The 14,564-nt window shown below is 43.5% G+C and overlaps 1 protein-coding gene and 1 long non-coding RNA gene across 2 annotated transcripts in view; one reads left to right on the top strand and one right to left on the bottom strand.

The window, feature by feature from the left end:
- LOC308308375 (ephrin type-A receptor 6-like) overlaps positions 1-14,564 on the bottom strand; it is a gene marked incomplete at both ends in the record, with an annotated part of 377,312 nt that overhangs the window by 70,813 nt on the left and 291,935 nt on the right. The window lies entirely within an intron of this gene.
- On the top strand, positions 10,636-12,178 carry LOC308308377. The gene is made up of 3 exons (XR_013963280.1): positions 10,636-10,822; positions 10,970-11,072; positions 11,851-12,178. It is a non-coding gene; the product is annotated as an uncharacterized lncRNA (long non-coding RNA).

The raw sequence follows: 14,564 nt of genomic DNA, 5'->3' as shown, positions 1-14,564 counted from the left end.
TTGGCCTGAAAAACGTGTTTGCGGATTTAGGATTTCCAAAACGCAACGAAAAAACACAGCAGTGTGCAAACAGCTGTAGGTTTGTGTCTGATGTATACTACTTCTCTCTGCCAAAAATGTCTTCATGTACATTTTTTCCATGTACTGTATGTATTTACTCTAGCAGTGGATGAGTTGCACACCAGTGTAGCGCACTGAAAATAGGCAGTCTACAAGTGCATGCAAGATCAACGTTTCACACTGCAATTTACGTGTTGTGAGCTTGTAGATGTTTAGGGTTGTAAATGGCATTTATAAAACTCTCCTAAAACCTTGTTGTCCTCACAAGTATAATAATACAAATGTGTGTGTCGCGTGTGAGTTCTGTTTTCTTTGTGTGTGTGTGTGTGTGTGTGTGTGTGTGTGTGTGTGTGTGTGTGTGTGTGTGTGTGTGTGTGTGTGTGTGTGTGTGTGCGTGTGTGTGCGCGCGTACGCGCCTGTGTGTCCATTACCACGTCATGTGTATTTTGTGTGTGTGAGCGTGCGTGCGTACACAAAGATCTGCATTTAGCAGGCGCTGGTCTTGTCTCAAGGCTATCATTACCCTTATTACAGATGGAGGTCACTCCCACTGCATTGTGGGTCGTCTGCTTCCTACGCGCGGACTCGGAGCATTCACAGCAGTGGATGAAGTACTTTTTTTCTCAAGTAAAAATATCAATACCACAATGTAAAAAAAATATATACTGGATTCAAAATGTAATTACCGTACCAAAAGTAAAAGTGTGCATTGTGCAGAATGTCCCATTTCACAAGTTTAAAAAATGAGTAAAAAGGCTTTCAAAAATAGCTTAGCTATAAATTACGGCTTCATTTTGGTTAACGCCTGCTTTGTGATAAACCTAATTCTACAAAGTAACAAACTAGTAAAACTGTCAAATAATTGGAGTAAAAAAATAAAGTACAGCATTTGCCTCTGACATGTAGTGGAGTCGGAGTAAAAGTAATGGAGAAATGGGTGTGGGGGTAGGGGGATACTCAAGTATTTAGTTACTAGTTATGTACTAGTAAATGTACTTCGCTACTTTCCAGCACTGCGTACACAAAGAGCTGGAATGCGGCGGCACACAACGTGACAGAGGTCAGACCTCCCGCCGGAGCGCTGGAGTCTTCACGGTGTAATTATGAAGGCGCTCAGAGTCTGGCTGAACTCAATAAGAGGGCTAACATGTCTGACTGAACTCAATCAAGGTGAGATAATGCGATATTGTCGTCCAATATGCGCCGACCCCTGTGTTACATGTCCTTCTTCTTGGGACACAGCGCGCGCACGTGTGTGCGTGTGTGTATGTGTGCGTGTGCTTGTATTACTATGCTTGGGGGACCAAACGTCCCCGCAAGTGTACAATTTCAGAAACAAGACAACCACAGAAATGGTTGTTTTATGGTTATTTTTCTTTTTCTTTTTTTTATGATACTTCAGTGCCCATACCCTACAGAAGGTGGGGTTGCCAAAAGGGCCTTTCTGTGTGGAGTTTGCATGTTCTCCCCGTATCGCCTAGGGTAGATACCCTAACAAAAAACATGCAATAATCCTGGTCTCTATACTGCCTCCCCCTGGCCAGCCGGGGCGCCTGATGGAGGGGAAAGGAACTGGTTGGAATAACGTGTTCCTTCCACACGCTACTTCTAACCGGGGAAACTCTCCCCTGTCAGGTGAAAAGAAGCAACTTGGACTCCTCGTGCATAGAAGGAAGCACGAGGTCAGTCTGTTGTCTCCCCAGGTTGGCAGAGGGAGTGTAGTGCCCAGGAGTACATTAGATAATTGACACCGGGTGAAAAATGGGTTACAAAATCGTGTGATGAAAATAAATAAATAAATAAATAAATAAATAAATAAATAAAATAATAAAAAAGTTCAGAGTTTCAGGTTGGGGTTAGGAATGGACCTTTGGGCGTTAGGGGTTAGGGTCGGAGTCATGCCTCATTTATATTCTTTTTGCACCTGTGTCGCGCACTGACAATTGACACTTACAAGCTCACACGTGCTGTGAGCTTGTAGATTGCCATTTTCGGCTTCAGGGTTAGGGTCAGAAATGGCGTGCATCACTGTCCTAAAATGTTGATGTCCTCGCATGTATAGTAATACAAACGTGTGCATGTGCGCGTGTGTGTCCTTATTGTGAGAACCGAGTGTACTAACAATTTCTGAATTTCCTCACGTGAAACATTCCTACTAAATGTGTTCATTTGCAGGGTGCCAACTAATTTACTTTCTAAATCCTCTCAATTATTTCGTAAATAGCTAATCTTCTCTAAATTCCTCTAAATGTCTAAATTCGAAAGGATTTAGCCTATAATGACTTGATAGTGAAGTGGTCAGACTCCACCTTCTTTTTTTGTGTAGAAACAGGAACTCCCCTTTATTAGTCCACTTCCTCCCGAGTGCTTCTGTGTTTATTCCTACTAACAACAACATTACATTATATTTAGGGCAGTGGTGCTGACACATTCCGCTGTTAGCAGAATCTCCGCTACTAGTCTGGCGAGCCAGACTGTCGCAAAGCGAGGCCTTGAGAGTTTGTAGATCGGATATTTTCAAATGACCAAAGTATATAGAAGGCTGGTTAATGTACGTTTTAGTTACGAGTTGCTTCAAAGTAACTAGTAAGCACAGTTTTCAAAGAATTGTAGCAGAGTAAAAAGATCAATATTTGCCTTTAAGATTTTAGTGGAGTAGAGGTAAAAGTATTGAAAACTTGACAAAGCAAAAAATACTTCAAAATTGTACTTAACACATGGGAAGCCAAGGTTTCTAACATTTCTAGCTGTTGCTGCTGCCGTCGTTCACTTACGCTTTAATTTTGAAGAGCCTCGGAAGCTTCGTGCGTGTGCACGTGAGTCCACTGACGATTGAGGAGGATAATCCATTTGTTTACAAACGCTTGCAAAAACTAAAATCCAAACCGGGGCCGATCATCGCAGTAAAGTGTCGCCGTGAAAACAGGCAGATCTCTGCTTCCCTGGCGTTCTTTGCACCTTATTCATAGATAAAGCTATTTTTATGTTTCAGCCTAGAATGGAAGTCAATGCAGCCTAGACCATCCATTTTGCTTCTCTGCGAGCCACGTTATGACGTATGGACCAGGGTCTTTCACAGACAACACAACACGCGCGCAGCAGCACGCTGCACAGTTAACGATTTGTCTCGTTCCTGAACGAGACAACTCCTTTTGGCACAGCGACCTCCAGTGGCCTTATATCGTTACTGAACGAGTTTGGCCACTTGGGTGTTAATTACTGTACAGTACTTGAGTAAATATACTTAGTTACTTTACGCCACTGCTAACATAGGTATGTTAGCCACTGCTAACATACCTCAGTAACTACAGGCTGGATTGCCATGGAATTTCTCTGTGCACCTTCACGCTCCCCAGAGGAAGAACCTATTGATTTTGGTTGACCCCGTGACCTTTCCTCTAGTGCCACCATAAGAGCAAAATGTCCTCTTGCACAAAAGATATCAGATTGCAATGAAACGTGCCGAGTGTGGTGGGCGGATGAACTGATTTAGTTGACCGATGGCCTTTACTCTTGTGCCCCCCTTAGACCAAAAGACACTTGGTAGCTTTGTTACAATGTCTAGAAAAGTGTTTGTAGCTAGATACTGTAGACAGACCTTTATTGATCCCGAGGGAAATTCAGTTGTCATGTCAGCACTGCAGTAAGGATAAGACAATGATACAGGTAAAGGTATGTGATTAAGGATTAATGACCGATCAATGGGATTCTTTTTTCTTTTCTTTCTTTTCTTGTTTTCATGTACTTGGTCATTAGATTTCTTTTTTTTAACTTATGATGACTGTGGTATAAGTACGTAGCATGGTAACACTAATTAAAATAGGATAACAGTATCTGTGCCTGGGCTGGCCAGGTGTGGATAACGTACGAGCCATCAGTATGTGTCTTGCACGCGCGCGAAGGCGTGCGTGCAAGACACCAGTCATGTTGTCTTGCACACCAGTCATGTTGCCATACCTTAGCTTTTTCTGAACTGACGCCACTGCTGTGGAACGGGGCCCACTGGCCACTGGTGGGCCATGAGGTTATTGTGCGTGGGCCCCAAATAATTAGCCAAACACTACACCACCCATCTGACCACTTAACACGGCGAGGAGGGCCGTGAGTGGGCTGTGAACACTTTCCAAGATCTTTCAACTGGGCCCTGATCCAGAAAACGCTGTTTCACAAAACACTTGTTCCCCCATAACATTACTAGATACTGTCTGCATCTCCCATGTAAGTAACTGAATTACTGCTGCTGCTAACAACACATCAACACCACAGAATGTAGAACCACAGAGAACACACACGCACACGTACGCACGCGCACGCACGCACGCACGCACACACACACACGCACGCACACGCACGCACGCACACGCACGCACACACACGCACGCACACTTATCAGGTCTTGCCATCCATTCCACAGCGCTTTCCCACTTTCGCTCGTGCTCCCCTCCGCACGTCTACATCTCCATGCAAAGTGCAGCAATTTGCTGCCCGATCGTCTAGAGGAATCTCTCCCCCCCCTCCCTCTCTGTTCCAGAGGCAGAGCGCTGCCAGCATGCCAGAGAGAGAGAGAGAGAGAGAGAGAGAGAGAGAGTGGGAGGAGAGAAAAAAAAGGCAATGAATGCGACCCCCATGACATTAAATAGCTGTCAACTGGATCTAAACTGGGACAGCTTCTTGCACTCTCTCTCTCTCCCTCGATGCACCTGCAGTCCCTCCCTCCCGTCTCTCCCTCCCTCCCCCTCTCTCTCTCCCCCCCGCTGTGGTGGCTGTCTTTAGCGCGGCGACGCCAGGAGAAAGGCGGGAAGGACTCCTCTCTCCGAGCAGATGGTGGCGCCGTGCACCACCTCTGCCATCTATCATGTGTATCTGCTGAGCACGGGGAGTTAACAGGTAATTAAAACCATCAGTCACGCAACAAAAGGGAGCCGACCGGCAGGAGACGAATAGACTTTTACTGTGGCAGCTACAAAGCTATTTCTCACAGGTTTTTTCTCCCTTCCTCCAGTGGTGTAAAGTAACTAAGTACGTTTACTTAAGTACTGTACTTAAGTACAGTTTTTAGGTATTGGTACTTTACTTGAGTATTTCCAATACTTTCACTTCTACTCCACTACATCTGGGATCCAAATATTGTACTTTTACTCCACTACAATTATTTGAAAACTATAGTCACTAGTTACTTTGCTGATATAAATTATAATATGTTGAAACATACATAAACCACTTTAGCCTGATTTTATACCTTGTAGTGATGCGTGGGCCGACCCGGTGCCCCCACCCGTGAGCACAGCAAATGAGAGCGTGTCGGCGTCGCTGATCAGGATTTCACTTAAATGTCTCTGTCATCCACACAAGTCTGTTTATAAATACTTTGTGTCGGTTAAGTTATATAACCAGCCAGTCAACGGATACGATTGACTTGAAACACAACTTTCGCAAGTGTGATGGATTTTTTGACTGAATGAACCAACCACGCTCACCTCGAGTCGCTCCCATCGCTTCAATCTCGTGATTAATCAATAACCAACAGGATCTTTGCTGTCTGTTTAAAGTGCGAGGCACTGTATAAATATGATTGACTTAAAACCTGAAACGCCATTCTTACCCCGACGATGCCCCCACGATTTAGAGAGAATGAACGTCTTTGAATGAATGTCTTTTAGGCTAAACCCCAATTTGAACAACACGTTTGTTTATTTAGCCCATGACAATATTGTGCTACTGTAAACCTTTCTGTAAAGAGACTTTTGGGAGCAGCTCTTAGAAGAGTCGTATATAAAGATGAGCTATTGTAGTGATGATTTTTTTTTAATGCGGGTTGCGGGGCGGGCGGATTCGTTGATTTGTATATTGTTCTGCGGCGCGGGCGGGCGGGTTACGTTCCGTGCGGGCTGTGGGCCGTGCGGGTTATGAAAAAAACCTTTGAAAATGGCCGATCTAGATCTGCTATTTTCAAACATTTAGTACATTTACTTTTGGTACTTTAAGAGAGAGAGAGAGAGAGAGAGAGAGAGAGAGAGAGAGAGAGAGAGAGAGAGAGAGAGAGAGAGAGAGAGCATCAGAGGTCAGCGAGAGAGAGATAGATAGAGATAGAGCAGTATAAGGGAGATGTGAGTGAGACCAGCCTTGACCGAGGCCCTCTGATTTTCTTTGATAAGTGGAACTAAATTTAGTTGAAGACGAGTTCCGCTGTTAATGGATTTCCATTTCCTGCTCACATTCCAGTGTTAACATTCCTCCGGGGAGGGGGAAATTGACAACGAAGGGGAACACTGCGATATGGATACAGATATATCAAGTACAAGCAGAAGATGGTGAAACATGCCCGGGTATTTCACTCGACACGTGTCGATCAACATGTTCAGGAGTTGCCTGTATTGGTGAAACAGTCTCTCTCTCTCTCTCTCTCTCTCTCTCTCTCTCTCTCTCTCTCTCTCTCTCTCTCTCTCTCTCTCTCCATCCCTCTTCCTTCCCCGTCTCTCCCCCACTCTGTCTCTTCTTTTCCCCCCCGCTGCCTAACAACACTGAATTGCAGCGATATCGGCTATGTACTGTACTGTAAATATATTGGCTTTTATATGTATCTAGTGCAGTGGTTCTCAACCTTTTCAGGCCGCGACCCCCCATGTAATCATATTGGAACTGGGGACCCCCCCACCCTGACGAGCACTAAGAGTTGAGGCATTACATTTTGTACAACACGGTTCTATTGTAAAAATAGAACTGTTTCACATTAAGTTAATCATCTGGGGACCCCCCTCTTTGAGAACCACTGATCTAGTGCAGATCAGTGTTTCTTCAACTTTTCAACCTGGAAACTTCTGAAGGACCCCTGGGGGTGCCTGGACCACACATTGAGAACCACTGGTGTAGATTGTCTTTCCACTTCCTGGTGACAGTTCAACCGACAACTGGACGGAGCAATCCTTTAGCTCCCTCCTTTTTCACACAGGAATCACAGGGCTTGTTCGAGTTATTAGATCCATGGGAACTAGGGGTGGGCGATATGGTGACAAATATCGCTGAGACGATAGAATGTCTCTCTCCACGACATTCATTTTCAAAGATATCGTATATATCGTGATACAATGAGGGAGAGCCTTGTAAAAAAAATCCTGTTGAATTGTCAATACAGAGATTCATTGCAGAATCCATTTAAACCTGCATTTGGTCTAAATCAGTAGTTCTCAAACTTTACAATGGCAAGGTCTCCCCTTAACTCTGACAGTTTACAAATGAAAACAAATGGCATTTGGTTTCGTTTGTATACTGTCAGAGTTACATACTTGTAAGGGTCAATTTAGACCTCCCAAAAGGAACCCAAAGAGTCCCTGGGCCCCACTTTGAGGACCACTAGTCTAAATTCTAAAGTCTAAGTTACTCCTTTTTCTTTTAGTTTTTGTTACCTTGTACCGTAGGTGGTTGTACTTTTAAGTAACATGAAAATGAACCATAAAGACCAACATGAAAAATAATCGTGATAAAATTGTGTATTGTGATAAAAAAAAATATTATAATATTATATTGCAAAAATATTGTGATATTGTATTTTTCCATATTGCCCACCCCTAATGGGAACTGGGCTAGAGGTCGATGGGGATAAATAGATCCAAATGCTTCCAAGTTACCGAAAGGTAAAGGGAAAACTAAAACACAGAAATGAATTGGAAGAGTTATAGCCACCAAGTGGGTGATTATAGCAAGTATTTATGGAGGCACTGTAAAGTCAAAAAGAAAATCATGCATAATGCCGATGCGCAATGCCGGAAGAGAAAGAAAAATCCTAATAAAAACATGTAGGCTGATGAATTGCCCAAGGGGAAACAGAGTTGACCTAGTCTGCAACACTGCTTTGGATTTTAAATGTGTTCCATATGGACACGATAAAATGTTAAAACGTGGTGAGGCTATTTGAAAATCAAATCGCTTATCCCCACACGAGCATATAGAAGTAGTCTGATAGAAGACAGACATAATCAAAGCCCTTTCATCTTGACAATGCCTCAACAGGCCTGCTAGCTCAGTGATTCTCAAACGTTTTTCATTTCAAGGAGCTGCAGTTTGATATGCATTAGACCGCCGACCCCATGTGATAGTTAACTAAGGCTGCTATTGTTGGGGGCACACAACGCCGTTGTGCGATGGAGTATACATAAGGCTTTGAAGCTGTCCCCCCCAGCTAAATGTGTTAGTACAATATCAAAATCATTTTAACCACTTATCTATTTATATTTTACGTTGGCTATTCAAAAATAGTAGATGTAGTTATATATCTATGTCAATATATTATTGTATTATCTGTTATTGTTGAAAAATAAAATAAAATAATAATAAATAGTGTGAAAGTATCAAAACATTTTTGAATAATTTCGTTTTTTTTTTTTACACAAATCTTCTTTTCAACATCTTTTCAGAAGGGGGTCTGCTGCCAAATACACATAGACCTAAGGGCCGTTCACACTGAGCTATAACTATATAAGTACAAAAATATAGTTTTAAAAATCATTCTCAGCCAAGATGGCACGCAGAGTTCACACCAACTATGACAAAGACAGTATGGGGGGTGCGTCAGACAGTATGGGGAGGGGGCGGCAGGCTGTCAACAGACAGATACTTCCATTCTTCCCGTTAATTACTTGTGAGGCGGTCGCGGGAGGCCAAATGAGTATTGATTGTGGTGGCTGCTGCGAGGGGGCCCGTTCCGCCGGCCCCTCCGCCACACGCCGCTGCCTCCCAGCATCCCCCCATTAAACCGCGACAGGACGGATCAGCGGCGAGCGGGGACCCAATTAAAGACGCGGCCCCTGTGTGTTAGACATGACAGGCCTGGGGGGAGGGGGCCACACCACCTAGCAGCGCATGACAGCACCATTACACACACCTTGTTCAGTGCTCGCTTGCTCCTTCTTTCTTTCTTTCTTTCTTTCTTTCTTTCTTTCTTAATGGAGAATTTCGGCCTAGAAGGCTATATCACCTTTAAAAGTACTTATTTGCTCTCCCAAAGAATGGTCCAGGTGTTATTTTTTCAAAAGATGCAATATAGTCAATTTTGGGTCCATCTGCCCTACGCAACGAGGGCTTCAGACAGGAGCGATTGGTTGAATTATAAATCTGCTTATTTCTCTCGCTCGAAAGTAAAAAAAATTGCTACATGTCTGCCGTGGCGTAGATAATGGCTGGGTTTCCCAAAGCAATTTTAGCCCATCGTAGCTCACGCATGGTCGTAGAGACCAAGCCCCGACCGTCATGTTCCCGTGTTTACATGGGTTCGAGCAGAGTTGAAATGTCGTCTCTTGCGGGACTTGTGGCTGTGCGTTCGAGAGACGAGATTTCTACGTAAAATAAGTACTTTTAAATGTAAGATAGCCTTCTAGGCCAAAATTCACCTTTAACATTGGTAGGCAGTGGTATAAAATAATTAAGTACATTTACTCAGCACTGCAATTAAGTATACAATTTTGAGGCACCTTTTACTTTAAGAAATAGGCCTACTCCAGGTATTTCCGATTGTCAATAATTTTACTTCTACTCCACTACATCTCGGAGGCATAGTATTGTACCTTTACTCTACTACAATTATTTGAAAAGTTTAGTTTTCAAAGCAGCCCCTCAAGGAGCCTCTGTGCCTTGAGGGGGTTCCAAAAGCCCTGTGAAGGGATAGGAACAGAAGACCTGTGAAGGAAATAAAGAAGAGGCCCAGTTGCTATCCAATATCGCTGCTGTGGATAGAGACTATTCAGTTTTTTCCTTACATATTATTTCCAACACAATTTCCAGCCCGATTTTGTTGTCGGGATGGCAAGTGAAAAATGGACGATAGAAGCTTCAGTCAGACTCAACTGGCCAGTGTTTAAACAGGGAAAGCAATTGAAGTGACTTCTAGATCTGCATTTGAATCTATGGGGAAGACATCAGTAATTTAGGGATGGAAATTGTGAGTTCTACCACTTTTTCGAGTCACGTGTTCAAATACTGGATTCTGATTGGCTAAATTCCGGAGGTTATGAGACAACAACTGCCGCAAAGTTGTCACATTTTCCAAGATCACTCCGCACATCCGGGTACTTTGTTTCCTTCCCCGGTAAGGAAACAAAGTACCCGGATGTGCGGAACACCTTTCAAACCCAGTGCCACAACGACAACAACAATGAGTGACTTCACGATTAACTTTGATTTACTCGGTGGATTATCTATGGATGAGTGGTTGGATTTACAAGATGAAGAGAAACCCAGTGCCAGTAAGAGACACTCGGATATATCCGAGAAGGAATTAGATGCGCTCGAGTTATGTCGTAGTGAGCCCGGTACCGTCAAACAAACTAACTGGAGTACGCGGTGTTTCCAGACCTGGTGCACACAGAAGAAAATTGTCACCGATTTGACAACCATCGGCAAAGAAGATTTAAATAAGATACTACGAGAATTCTACGCTACAGTCAGAAACGCTAAAGGTGATGAATATAGTGTCAGTAGTTACGCTGGTCTGCGAGCAGGAATGAATCGTTACATGAATGATCCGCCGTTGTCCCGAGGCTGGAGTATAATATCTGACAGTGAGTTCAGTAGCAGCAATTCTGTTTTTGTCGCTGTGATGAAGAAACTGCGTAAGGAAGGAAAAGATACCTCGACCCACCATCCATCCATAACAGAAGCAGACTTTAATAAAATCAAACAATCCAGTGCTCTGTCTCCTGCAACACCCCATGGATTGTTACATAAAGTGTGGTTCGATATACAGCTACATATGGGGCGACGCGCAAATGAGGTTTGTTTATTATTATTATTTGTATTATTACTTTACTACTGACTTGTGTATGCACCTTGTGGGACTGGCTCTAATCTCGTTGTTCACTGAACCTGTTCTGTGTAATAATGACAATAAAACTATCTATCTATCTATCTATCTATCTAGGGAAACCGTGCGCTGAAACCAGAGTCATTCGTCATACGTAGAGATGAACAGGGTCTTAAGTATGCAACGCTGACGTTCAATGAAGAGACCAAGAATCACAAAGGTAAGGTAGTTATAACAGCCCCTGAACTGTAGTGTAGTGCAGAATAAGGCCACGCAGCATACTGAGATCACGTAGAGTTGTTTTATTTGCCCCACGGGACCACGTGAAAACTGTAAATGAATTCACATAACAAACACACATATTTTTAAACAAGAAATTATAAACATGAAATCTTTTTAACATCATCGTCCTTGTCTTTTTAAATGTCCGTTTTTAGTGTTCTTTTTAATGTCCATCAACCATAAAATGAGTGAATGAAATGTCCAGATCACAATGAACTTCAAGGTCACATAAACATAGAAATGAAATTAAAACAGTACAGACAAACAAACAGGTGGGTAACATACCGTGTTCGCCTTCTGCCAGAACACATTCAGGAGTGTTAGTTCTTCTTTTATTATTTTAAATTATTATAGAGAGACCCCCTCGCGGGACAGACTCCCTTCCTCTTCTGCAAACAGAGCAGTTCTGACAAACCCAGAGGCCGACAGGTGGAATAAGTAAGCACTGATTGAGTAAGCAGTGATTAGGGCACCTGGTCTGCACCCCACAGACCAGTGCACCTACAGATGGCACTATTTCACAGACAGTTACCCATAAAATAAACAACAATGAATAACACATCAGAACCTTATTCAAAAGGTAAATAAAAATACCAAAACCACAACAGCCTTACAGCGACCGTTACAGTAGTTACAACTGTGTTTTCTTTCGTGTATATGGTAGATGTGGTAGAACTATCTATCTATCTATCTATCTATCTATCTATCTATCAAAGATTACTCTGAGAAAAACAAAGAAAGGCTGCGTGGATTCATGTATGAAGAAGCCGGAAACCCACTGTGTCCAGTGGCTTCTCTGGAGAAATATCTTTCACTGTTGCCACCTGGAGCGCCTGCGTTCTACCTTCATCCAAAGAAGGATTATTCCAAGGGTCCATGGTAAGTTCATTGCCTTAATTTGTCTATGCTGTTTTTTATAAATAGTCCAGTTTTTCACTGCCCTCTAGTGGTTGCTGTATCAACGTCACTATGCGATTGCATTATGTGTAGACTACACTTCATTGACTCAAATGTTTATTTTTCACGGTTTATTGTTCCTAGGTATGCAAAGAGACCCCTGGGTGTACACTACCTTGGAGAAATGCTGCCTAGGATTTGTAAATTGGCTGGAACGACAGTGTACACTAACCACTCCTTAAGAGCAACAACTATCCAAAAGCTTTCAGATGCAGGACTTGAATCGAGAGAAATCATGTCAGGTATATACTTACATTTTCATATTTTTTTCTTCTTTTTTGTTAAATGAAACTAACTTTTTCTATTGCAAATCTTAAAATCTTCAGTGACAGGGCACAAGAATGAGAGCTCTCTACAGTCCTACTGGTGTCCAAACATGAAGGAGAGGAGGAACTGGAGCACAATCCTGGCAACAGGAGCTTCTGCTGCAGGATCTGCTGGGGTTGGTGCAGGATCTTCTGCTGAGGTTGCTGCAGGCCCACAAAAACGCCCTCTGCCAATGGACTCCCACACACCAACAGCAGCAAAACGTCTTACCCCTGACAACTACTTTAATAACTGCACCTTTTCAGGAAATGTCACCATAAATATGAATGAACATCATGACAACAAGTAGCCTAGGCTATGATGTATTTTTTGTTTTTGCAATCACTGGGAGTGGGGCGGGAGTGGGGCTATATGGTGTTTAACAGCACAAGGCTCTGGTAGTAGGTACTCCTGGTTTACTCTGGGACGGGGTTCAACTCCCTGCGGTGCCCTGCTGACTTATTCACCTTTTGTCCTGTTGTCTGATTCAAACTTGTGGGACTATATGCTGTGGCGGATGTATATGTGCATTCTGAAACAATTAATGATTGTAAACTAAAGAACTTTGCAAGTTACAACTATGTGTTTTCTTTCATGTATATGGGAAAAAGTGGTAGAAAAGCTATTTACCACTCGGGGTCGGACATTATGCTCTGATAATGTCCTGTGTTAGGGGGTTATCGGACTCGGCTTCGCCTCGTCCGATCACCCCCTAACACAGGACATTATCAGAGCATAATGTCCTCTCACTCGGGGTAAATTGCTTACATTACACACAGACGCACGCACGCATGCACGCATGCACGCACACACGCACAATATACCAAGTACAATCACTGATGCTGAGTGAGTGAAGGATACAGTGGAGTGGTGTATGTTGTGCTGGTCTACAAAAAATCTAACCAAGTTTGAAGTGAGCGGTGGTGCGTGTGTGTGTGTGTGTGTGTGTGTGTGTGTGTGTGTGTGTGTGTGTGTGTGTGTGTGTGTGTGTGTGTTGCTCGAGCTGCATACACAAACACATAGACAGTAACAAACCTACACACACACACTCACACTTAGGAGACGGTGTGACCACCGCTCAAAAATGGACTACAGTGACAGAGAGCTCACTTTGAATGTCCCTCTCATCCAAAACACAATTCTCCTCTCCTCTCCTCTCCTCTCCTCTCCTCTCCTCTCCTCTCCTCTCCTCTCCTCTCCTCTCTCGAGAAGTGGAGCTATAGTTCCACTGCAGTGTGTTCACAGTGTGAACTTTGCTGGCAGGTCTCTTATAGGACACACGCGCACACACGCACACGCACGCACGCACACACACACACACACACACACACACACACACACACACACACACACACACACACACACACACACACACACACACACACACACACACACACACACACACACACACACACACACACACACACACACACACACACACACACACACACACACAGTGTGAACAGTGCCTGCATGTCTGGTATAGGAGACAGTGGTTGTGCGCTGCAGCAGAGCTCACAGCAGGGCAGCATCAGCAACAATCTGCTACTTGTGTCTTATCTGGCTCATCCACACAACTGGAATGGTTTACACATTCTGTTCAAGGGCTTTGCCAACCGCCCCTTGAATGGAGAAACTAAAAGACGCATCCCTTATTGGACTGATAAAGGGACGGACTTGTGTTCCCTGTGTGCCGAAAATAGCCGACATAGATTACAAGTTGGCGCATTGTGAGATTGTAGATCGGCTAATTTTGGAGAGCGCCACCCGCACACAACCAAGCATAAAATAAAATTACAATTTCTTTTTTTTTTTTTTTTACAAAAGGTAGTCATTCGTCGTTGATTTATTCAACACATCTTCCGTTCGCTCCTTGGATGAGGATCCCCCAAATTCATAATTATGTATATGGCTGCAGACTACCCTCTGAAAATATGTTTTTGTGCTGTTAAAGTGGTTACATTTTCAAGATGTATTTTCCAAATCTTTGTGATAGCAAAATATTAGCACAATTTGTTGGGGATGCCCCCGATACTTTTACTTAAGTAACTGGCGGTTGACCAGGCAGGGAGAGAGAGAGAAAAGAAAAAGTTTGAACTGTGAGAGGTTTGAGTGCCGGCCCCGTTTGTCACGGCACAATGTCGGATAAAAGCGAGAGGGCAGAACA

This window comes from Nannobrachium achirus (genome assembly GCF_963921795.1).
Source record: "Nannobrachium achirus genome assembly, chromosome: 22".
NCBI classification, from domain to species: Eukaryota; Metazoa; Chordata; class Actinopteri; order Myctophiformes; family Myctophidae; genus Nannobrachium; species Nannobrachium achirus.
The sequence above is the reverse complement of the archived record's forward strand: the minus strand, read 5'-3'. Positions and strand labels throughout refer to the sequence as shown.